At 45.4% G+C, this 10,862-nt stretch overlaps 1 long non-coding RNA gene across 2 annotated transcripts in view; it reads right to left on the bottom strand.

Annotated features, from left to right (window-relative positions):
• Positions 1 to 30: 30 nt before the first annotated feature.
• Positions 31 to 10,862, bottom strand: part of LOC102954788 — a 74,487-nt gene continuing 63,655 nt past the window's right edge. For both annotated transcript variants that reach the window (XR_006213021.1, XR_006213022.1), the window contains exons 3-4: positions 5,965 to 6,126; positions 31 to 252 (exon numbers count right to left, since the gene is read on the bottom strand). This is a non-coding gene — a long non-coding RNA (uncharacterized LOC102954788). The remainder of the gene's footprint in view (positions 253 to 5,964; positions 6,127 to 10,862) is intronic.

The following is a 10,862-nucleotide window of genomic DNA, read 5'->3' as shown; positions in this document are numbered from 1 at the left end:
TCTTCCGTGTCATCATTTTGGCTACTTTTCTGTCCCTTATGTGTTTTAAAAGCTTGTCATGTGTCCCGTACCTGCGAGCACTACTATATTAAAGAGGGGTCACGCACTGCCTAGGGCTCGGCCCCTCAGGAGGTGGTTTTCGGAGTGTGTTCCGTGCTCTCTGTTGTTGTGACTGGTTGCTTTATCTCCGTGCTTGTAGTGATGTTTTGGACCCTCCACCAGGTATGCTTTCATGTGTTCATCAAAGTAGCCCTGGAAAAAAAAATTAAAAAAAAAAAAAAAGAAAAAAAGAGTGAAAAAAAATTGGGGGTGGTGGTGGTGGGCAAGAGGCCTTATCCCATACAAAGAGAGAAATGACAGGGACGGGGAAAAAGAAAAGAAAAGAAAACTGACCAGACATTGCAACTATATATCTTAATACAGAGAGAGAGAGAAAGAGAGAGAGAGGGAGGGAGGAAAATAAAGAAGGAGATATAGAACAGGTGTAAAGAGAATAGATTAAATATGTTTGCTTAAACAAACCAACAAAACAACGCCCCGCAACCAGAATAACCAGACTAGAGGAGGGAAGGGGGGAAAAAGTATATATATGTTCATATATGTATAATAGGAATTGTCCAAGAATTAAATCAGAAAATGCAAACCCGCTGGGTGCCTTGGATCCAGTGGCAGCTCTGGTCTGGAGGAGGGGCTGTCTGATTGGTCAGTGTCCATCTCAGGTAGATACATAGTTCCCAGGCGCGGGGAGGGGGTCCCCCTCCACTGTGCCCCTGCTGTTGTTCCCTGAAGCCCCACCTTGCTGGTGATGGGGGGAAAAATGTCAAGACCCCAGTCTCTCCTCCCGGGACCATGTGTCCCAAACCACTCTGTTCAGGCTGTCCTCACAGTGCCGCAGGCTCCAGCGGCCAGGGTTTTTTCCCCCACCCCCTCCTTAGTCTCCTGCACTCTTCCTGGGGCTCCTCATCTGGGATTCAGACCCAGATGTCTTAAAGGGTCCCGCTCCCCGCATCCCACCCAGTTCCTGGGAAGTGCTGTTCCACCCCACAGATAAATGGCCTTCTGGCTGGCGGGCGCAGGCAGGGTCTTTTGTCCTTTGAACAGATATACACCTTCTTCCCACAGCACTCCAGGAAGGGGATCGCTTTCTCCCACTGCGGACTGCACCTCTGAGCTAGGTACTGAGCCCGGGGCTGGCTCCCCTCCTCCGCAGGTGCACACACAGGGCAGCTGGGGCCCCAGTCGGGAGAAAGCCTGCAGTTAGAGATTGGCTCTTTCTCCGTTTTGTTTTTTTCCTGACCCCCAGTCTGTGGTTTTTCACTTGTCCAAATACAGTCCTACACTTGCACAACCTCTCTTTCTCTTCCCTCTGTCTGCAGAAGGGAATCCCTCCCCTTCCTACGGGTGGTGCCTATGCCCGTTTTCTCTCTCCCAGTTCCCAATCACGCACCTATTGGCCCACCAGGTTGTCCCCATGGGCTCCTGGAGACGTCTCTGTCACTCTGAAGTCCGGACTCTTGGAATTCCAAGTCCTCTGGCCTCAACGCTACTGTGTTTGAGGGACGAGGGAACTTGGGGTCCCCCTACTTCTCTGCCATGTTGGATTCCCCTCTCAACTAACTTTCGAGCTATGTCTTTCCCTCTGTTTCCCCACAGCCCAGTCTGCTCAACATTTTCCAAAACACTATTCCTATTCATCCTATAATGATGCTGTCTTGCACCCCAGGTGTCCATCCATCAATACCTTCAAACACCTAATGCCATGTTGAAATGCCACCTCTTTGAGGACGTGGAGTATACCTCAGTCATCTCCACTTGTCTCACAGTGATTAGCCCAGTAGCTGCACACACAGTAAGTGCTCAACACTGGCCTGTTTGCTGCTATGTTCCAACCCTTTATCCATCTACCTGTTCTTGCCTGGATCCTTTGTGACTAGATATGGACAGGGGACTTTCAGGAGGGCGGGGAAAGGAGCAAAGTCTAATGAGTTATGTATTATGTATTACATTATGTGTTACACATTCCTCAGGCCCATTCGTTCATTACCTGTCACTTGTTCAGCATCTCCAATGTGCTGGACACTGTGCCCAGAACTTTACATTTATTATCACCCTGTCATTTACATTTCAACGAGATAGATACTATTATTGGCTTGATTAGTCAAAAAAAGAAACCTGGGCTCACATAGGTGGTGCAATTTGCCCAAGATCACACAGCTGATTTGTGTCTAATCATAGAACAAAACCTATGGCCTTTCCATTATATGTCATCACCCTAAGACAAAGACTCTGACACCAAGGAGATCACAGACATGAAGAAGGTTTGACTCTTATAGCCCGTTCACTAATTATTGGTCCATTTATTCCACAAATACCACATCAGACATCAGCAATACAGTATGAAGAACAGGCGATGGTGGATGGGTAAAGATAGGGAAAACATGAAATCAAAGAAAACCCAAGAAATGAAAACAACTCATTGAAAAGATAAAACAAAGGAAGCGCATGTGACTCAGTCACATAAATTTTTTTTAATTGTCAAATGAGGAACTCTACAAACCTGGGGGTTTTCAACATGATTGGTCTAGCTGAAACAGAGGGGGAAGTGAAAGTCAAGGGAATGGAACATTGATTTGGGGTGCAAAATCTATACTATCACAAATGTTCTGGTTTGTTTTTCAAAGTTCTTACGATGTGTTCTCAAGGAGGAAATGTCTCACAGTTTGCTGGGTAGCCATGAAAATGTACTGCTCACGTCTCCTGAGATGGGAAACATAGTTGACTGAATGTCCCAGTGCTGGATCCGCCACTGTGTTCATGCCAAGGTCACACCTCCCACAGGCTGCTCCCTGCCAATGACTAAGCATGACGAGGGTATAAGCCCAGGCTCATTTCTCTGGGACACGGAACTGCTCTCATAGGCAATTTGGTCTCTGTCCAAACACTGGATCTTAGAAATGTACTTCAGTTTCAGACTCTTTCTGCCTGGTCTCCTTCCTTCCTCCTCTCCTTTCACAGGTGTGAGACCTACATCAGGGTCTAAAGTCTCTCCCTGCCTCCCCCTACTTCCTCCCTCTTTCTCTTCACAGGTGTTTCCTCCAATGACCCTCTTGGGCATCTAACCCTGTCTTAGTGTGTACTTCTCAGAGGACCCAAACTTCTACACTAGTCCATTCAGAGCTCCCGGTGGTCAAGTAAGAAATGTTTTTAAATATATCCTTTTGCATTTGGTTTGGATTTATGTGGAGAGTTGGAAAGAATTGGTCATAGAAGAACAATCGTTCTCACGCTCCTGGACACAAGAGAGTTCCAGCATCTTAAAGAACTCTCCTCTGAGACCATAGTAAGTAACCATAATAATAATTACAATGAAATCATTTCATCTTTTACTTGCAATAACCATCTAAATGCTGTGGGTGGGTATTTAAATGCTCGTGTTAGAGAGCGGGAGGCCTGGAATGGTGAGGAGGCTTGCCTGAAGTGACAATGGCTTTGTGGGTGGACAGGTCTAGTGAAGCCTGACATCCCTCTTCTCCATGCTGCCACAGCACATGCTCCTGGTTTCACACCCAACTGCAAGACAGAACCCATTAAGAATCAATTCAATATGAAGTGACCCTTTTGGGTGACATGATTCAACCCAAAGACCTTCATTTCTGCAAAATAAGCATCAAATTCGATGGGCATTTTTTAACCACCCTTAACTGACTGGTCAGAGTCATTCTGAGCAACATGAAGCGCCCCCCCACCCCACACCTCACACATTCTAACCGCAGCACCTGGCACCATGCCAAGAATACAAACCCTGCATCACAACAATTGGTTGGCTGTTGTTGGATGGACTGACTTTGGGTTTTCCCAAACGGCATAGGCTTGTTTTCAAAGATGACAACTACAGCCGTCTTTGTAAAACGTGCGCGTCATTTCAGTGGCAAACTGATGACGATAGCATGTGACAGATAGCATTTATTGCACCCCTTTCTTTGTGCAGTGTCTGTACCAGAACCACCCTCAATTATTATCCCATTTTGTAGATGAGAAAATTGAGGCTTGGCTCTATTAAGCAACTTGCCCAGTATGTCATAGCTAATAAGTGATAGAGATCAGATGCCGCCCAGAATGAAGAACCACTCGTCATCCTCTCTCCTTCCCAGAGATACGCCAGAATTGAGCACAAAGTCCCCACCTTGGTCCAATAATGGCGTGAAACAAGACTGAAATCATGAATAATCCAGAATGATCACTCTTTAAAGAAATATTTCCCAGTGCTTCATTCAAACTAGATTTAAAAAGTGATAGGAAGGGTGTGCATTAGACCTTTTGGGCTGTGAGCTAAGTGGAAAGAGGTTTATAATTATCTCATTACATACTTGATAACAAATGCTTCCAAGATGCTTGCTGCATTCCACACCATTTCTCTTTGATATTTTCCACAGCTCGCTGTCATTTTACTGACACTCTAATAGAAAAGTTTGAACATCCATAGGAAATTGCCCAGAGAGAAGAATGAAGGGAATCGGACTTTGATGGTTCCCTGTCTTGCTGAGGACAGGCTTGGTCATAGCTGAGCAGTCAGTCCTTGATTACACCACCAGCCTCCCCTACCCTGTTCTCTCCTTGATCACACTGACCAACGCATACCAAAGGCGGAAAATGGACGGTGTGATGAACCACACTGATCTTTTACCGTGCTACCAAGTTTAGGAAGAGTCGTCTGCATGGACAAGACTAGTTCCAGGACTGCCTCTCTCAGACTCGGAGAAATAAGGAAAACAAAAAGAATAAATAGGGGAAAAGGCAAGGAGAGGACATTCTAGTCATTATTTCTTCACGTATTACTTACTCATCCCCCAACAAAACCATACTGAGTGCCTATTTTAGGTCAGGCACTGAGTTAGGAACTGGTCAACTAAATAGACGTGAGAAGGAAATGACAAAAAAGATATGGCAGACTCTCTCTGCCCGTGAGCATGCCGCTTCTTTCTTAGTTCCAGCCACAGTAGATGAATCATGGTTCTTCTCAGCCAATCATGGTTACCACACCCCCTTTGGGAGCAATTAGTTTAGGGTCAGATGAGTGACACATTTCTGGCCAATGGCACATAAAGAGAAGTTTGCAAGGGGCCTTCTGGGGAAGATTTCCTTCTCCAGCACAAAGGAAGTAAAGGAGGGGGCCCCTTTTGCCAGCTGCTTTCTTTCATCCTGCATAAAAAGATGTCCTGAAAAGACATGATGCTTAGAGCAGAGGCAGCCACATTGCAACCATGAGGAGAGTCATCACCGAAACTCCAAGGATGGGAGAACACAAAGATGTGCGGAACGTGGGTCTGCAATGTCACATCAAGGTAATGTGCATCAGAATCCAACAAACGTGTGATCAGTTCAAGTAGGCTTAACCCTTGGTAGGATTTGTGGAGTGTCTTGTTTTATTAATAATTACAAAAAAAGAGAGATTTAGTCCAGCTCTATTTTGTACCAGGCAATGGGCAAGGTGCCCTTTACAACATCTTTTTTCATCAGCACAAGAGAGGCACGCTGATGCTCACAGGGGTAAGATATGGCAGCCACTTCATATCCGCCCCACCCAGCTCCGATTTGTAATTCCCTCTCCTCCTATTAATAGCACCTCAATTCTCCTGTGGGTGGTTCCTGATGAACCATCAGCTGTGGTGTCTTGGCCCCCTCTCACATACCTGATACATAACAAAGCTTAAAAAATCTACTGTTTTCTCTAAAGCACACTTGTCTTATTCTCTCGACCCCATTAGATATACAGCTACGTCGATATCAATATCAATATTGATGTTGATATCGATATCAATATAGATATATTGGGGTCAATATAGATAGAGATAGATAGATAGATGATGGCTAGATCTGCTCTTCTCTCAAGCCTTGACCAAATTAAAAAAAAAAGACTATCTCTAATACCTCTTGCAGGAAACAACATATTTTAAAAACATTTACCATAAAAGTAAGGTTCTTCTTAGGAGACAAGCGAAGTTCCGGTCTTCCAAATGCTGATTTTTCCCACCACAGGCTAGCTTCGTGTACGTGGAGAAGGTGCACCATTACCAGGAAACAAAGAGTCGGAGAGAAAATATACGGTAGGTCTCTTACCGCTCACACCTGTTGGAGACGTATAATAAACAAATACAGACTCCGAGAATAAGGTTTCCCTGAAAGTACACTGTCACTGCCAGGAAACTATTGCTTATCTTTAACACGGAGAAGAAATCAAGGGAGAAGCCTTGCCTAGAAAGTTCAGAAATATTTGCAGTCGGGTGATATGACTTAGCACAAGCCCTCAGACCGTATAGTATAGGGGTCAGCAAACTACAACCTGAGGGCCAAAATATGGCCTGTCACCTGTTTTTGTAAATAAAGTTTTATTAAAACACAGACACACCCATTTGTTTATATATCATCTATGGTTGTTTTCACACAATAACAGAGTTGAATTGGTGGCAGGGATCATCTCTTCCACAAAGCCTAAAATATTTACAATCTGGCCCCTTACAGGAAAAGATTGCTGGGGGCTGGCCTTGCCTAATAATATCAGCAATTATTATCAGTTATTGAACATCTACGTTTATCACCAGCGTTGGTTCTCAGAACGTCTGAAGTAGGTACCTCGTCCCATTTTTCCACAAAAAGAAGGAAAACGAAGCTGAGGAATTTTTAGTAACTCGCCAAAGTAACAGAGTCAGAACAAGGATTCAAACCCAGGCATGCACACTCATTTCTGGATATTATTTATGCAGCTGCTATGGGCAGGCCATCCACTGAGTACAAGCAACACAATGGCAATCAACACTGTGCAATCTTTGTCTCATGGAGCTTACTGTGGAGGGAGAGAGGTTGTTGTTAAACAGATAACCACACAACCACATATATTAGATATGATGGGTAGTTGTGCTAGAAAACACTGTGAGACACAAGATTGGGGTACTGGAGGGAGAAAAACGGGTGGTCAAGTTTAGATGGGAAGGGGTCCCTTAGGTTGGGCTCCCAAGAGAGCAAACCCAGCAGTAAATCTCACTTGCTAATGCTTTCTTGGGCGAGGCAGTCTAGGGCAGCAAGAGAAAAGGACAAGAGGAAGTGAAGGAACGAGGGAAAGCACATGCAAGGTGGTGTTTTACAGAGCTGGCACCAGCCTTGCAAGAAAATAGAGCTGATGGCTCAGATGGATGAGCCATCTGGGACAACCGTGTCTTGGAGAGCCCATCCGGGAGAAGGAACAGAGAGAGACTTATCTGCTGGCCCCTTCCCATCTCCTGTTTTCCCTGAGGAGAGCTGAGACAGCCTGAGGTGTTAGGAGGCTAGAGGATGCACAGGAGATTGGGCTCCCATCAAGCGAGTTGCCGCAGCACAGAAGGTCACATAAGGCTGACAAAATCCAGGAGACCCACAAAAAGAGTCCATCAGGCATCTTCTTTGAAGAAGTGATGTTTCTACTGCAACTTGAGAAATGAGTGAATGAATGGGAGAAAACTCCATTCAAGCTGAGGAGAAAGGAAGTGCAAAGGCCCTGAGGCAGGAGAGAATTGGCATATTTGAGAAGCAGAAGAAGACTTCGGGGTGCTCAGGAGTTATACTCCACAGGTCCATGCCCTTGCTCCACCATTTATTAGCTGTGTAACCTGGGGAAGTTTCTGAACATGTCTGAGCTTCTCTTTTTTACCTATAAAAGGGAGATCATAAGGATTAAACAACATCATACATGCACACTTAACACAGTTTTTGGCTCATAAAACTCATAAAAGGCAAACAATATCAGTCATTATCCTTATTATTTTTTAAGTTTATTTAATTATTTTGAGAGAGAGAAAGAGAACACATGCGTGTGTGTGAATTGGAGAGGGGCAGAGAAAGAGGGAGAGAGAAAATCCCAAAAAGCCTCTGGGCTGTCAGCACTGTACCCGACACAGGGCTCGAACCTGTGAACCATGAGATCATGACCTGAGTCAAAATCAAGAGGCAGAGAGTCTCAACTGACTGAGCCACCCAGGTGTCCCATCTTTATTATTATTACTATTATTATTTTTATTATTATTATTCCTGGTTATTACTTACCCTGACCTACTGAATTAAAATAGCTGAGGAAGGGCCCTTGAATTGCATGCTTAAAAAAAATCCCTGTGATAATTTGGATTACAGGCCAGTCTTCTGTAAAAGGATTATGCTTTCACATCCTTGCCACACAGGGCCAGTCGATTTTCCTACTCTACTGTCAGATTCGGCTCACTGAATTGCTCTGGCCTGTGGACTATGGGCCACATGGCTGCAAACGTGTAAGGTGACCGCATACCTAAAAAGTCAGTGTCTTGCATTCCTGCCTTCTGTTGGAACAGCACACTGCGCATAGGGGCTGCTCCTTCCTGTGCAATCACAAACCAAGAAGACCAATGGAACTGACCCTTAGTCAACCCACAGCCTGAAGCACAACTACTGCTGAGCTGTGGGCATCTTGTGACATAAATAGAAAATAAATCTTCATTTTTATAAGCCACCGAGATCTGGGGGCAGGGTTCTTTGTTAAGCAGCAAAACTGATCGATACAGTCTCTCGTGATTCTTTTACACGTGAAATTACGGCAATATAAAACACTGAGTCTGTGCTCTAGGTTCTTAAGGGAGCTTCTCTTTTGCAGGGACAGATGTCCAGCAGACATTCGGCTAGACACAAGTGTGTATTGGGGTGGAGTGTGGAAGATGGCAGTATCAGAATTGGCTCTACTAGCTGATGTTGAGAAATACCCAAAGCGAACATGAAGGCATTGGCTCAAATCTCTCCGTGCGCTCTGTAAGGGGGCAACCCCTTCCTGGCCTTAACACACACCCCACCTTCTGCATGTTCCATTTGGGTGACTTTTGTTCCCTTCCAGGCATACTGAGATGGGCATTTTCATATTCTGCTGATAGCAGAGGTGTGGGGGTGGGGGTGTGTTGACAAGATCACAACTCCCAGGGTGTTTTTTTCCAGACCTCACTTGGCCTTTATGCCACAGGAATAAAGTTGATCCCAAAGCAACTCCAACCCCTTGAAAATCCTTGTAAACTACCTTTGCCATACGCACTTCTCTAAGAACCAAGTTAATAATAACACTCATATTCATACAATTTAAACAAAATATATGTTAGAAATAAGACCTCTTTTCTGCTGTCACGAACGCCTGCTGTCCCCTTTGGAGAAGCAGCATCACATAGTGGTTAAGAGGGAAAATTCTGTCATTAGAACGCTTGCATTTAAATCCTACTTGCCAGCTGCGTGACCCGGGGCAAGTTACTCAACCTCTCCGTGTCTGCATTTTCTCATTTGTAAATGGGGATTATAACAGTAGCTCTACTTGAGGGTTATGTTGAGCATTATTTGAGTAAATACACATAAAACACTGAGACTGATGCCTGGCATATAGTGAACTGGCTCAAACAAATGTTAGCTTTTCCTATTATTTTATGAATGAGTTCAAGCATCTTGGTCACATGGGTAGAGGTAGAGCGAGAGATTATATAGAGTCAACCTCCTTCTCTCAATGCTAGAGATGGTCTGGGTGCCGGCACTCTGCCCCGCCTCTCGGGACCCACCACAGCTTACACCCTCACCCCGTTGTTCTGGTGTAGGCTGTGGGCGTTCTTATGGACAGACGTGAGCTGCTGCTGAAAACTGGGATGCAAGTCTGCATGGCAATGTCCAGGGAACCAGAGCGAGGGAGGGAGGGAAGGGGAAGAGAAAGGAGAGGGCCTAAGGGCCATTCTGAGTGGGGTCAGGGCTGCACTGAGGGGTGGGAGCACCCTGGACAGGGGAATGACTTGGGAACTTTCAAAGAGATGTTCTTATTTCATTATCCACTACGTACTGGAAAAAGAGATAAGGTGATCCATTGGTAGCAGCCTCAGCCCCCCTTACATCCTCTCAAACAATTCAGGTCTAGGGGCGCCTGGGTGGCTCGGTTGGTTGGGCGTCCAACTTCGGCTCAGGTCGTGATCTTATGGTTGGTGAGTTCGAGCCCCACATCAGGCTCTGTGCTGACAGCTTGGAGCCTGGAGCCTGCTTCCGATTCTGTGTCTCCTTCCCTTTCTGCCCCTCCCCTGCTCACACACACTCTCTCTCAAATATAAATAAACATTAAAAAAAAAAAAAAAAAGAATTCAGCTCTGGCCCAGACTTGCATATTTTCCTGACATTAACCACCATCCCTGGGAAGCAAATTAATGGGAAATTATTTCCACACTCCCAAGTCTGGTGCACATTTATTGAGCACCTATTATGAGCCAGGCAATCTGCTAAGGGTTTTACATACATTAACTCCCTTAGAATTTCCCTCAAATCCTATGAGGCCAGAATTCTGAGGATTCTCGTTTTGTAGATGAGGATCCAATCTCTGAGAGGTTAAATAAACTGTGTAGGGTCACCGGCAAAGCCAGGAATCAAAGTCAAGTTCAGCTGTGCTACCCTGTTTTGTGTGGCACCACTTTAGAGCATTTTACAGCCCAGTAAATGGTGACGATGATGGCCAAGATGAGGAGATAGTCCTGGGTTCCCAGAACATGATGTCTCCCTGTCTCCTCTCTGCCCCTCTCTGAATCCCTCCCTTCATATTTCCTCCCTCCCGGAACCACCAGCCCTGCTGTCCTTTTTATTCTTCCCTCACTCCAGGTTATGTGATCAGGAGAAGGTTGTGACCATTACTGAGAAGAGCTTCTCATGATCCAGAGGGAGTTACTGAAACGTCTATGACTCACCATGCTCTGGGGAGACACAGTAGTAGAATGCCCTATAAGGAGTCAGGGGCTTGACTTTGAGTCCATCACTTGTCACTAGTTCCAGGGCCTTGGCCAAGTCACTTGACTTCAGTGATCCTT

This window comes from Panthera tigris, chromosome F2 (genome assembly GCF_018350195.1).
Source record: "Panthera tigris isolate Pti1 chromosome F2, P.tigris_Pti1_mat1.1, whole genome shotgun sequence".
Classification (NCBI taxonomy): Eukaryota; Metazoa; Chordata; class Mammalia; order Carnivora; family Felidae; genus Panthera; species Panthera tigris.
This window is presented reverse-complemented; position numbering and strand designations above follow the sequence as displayed.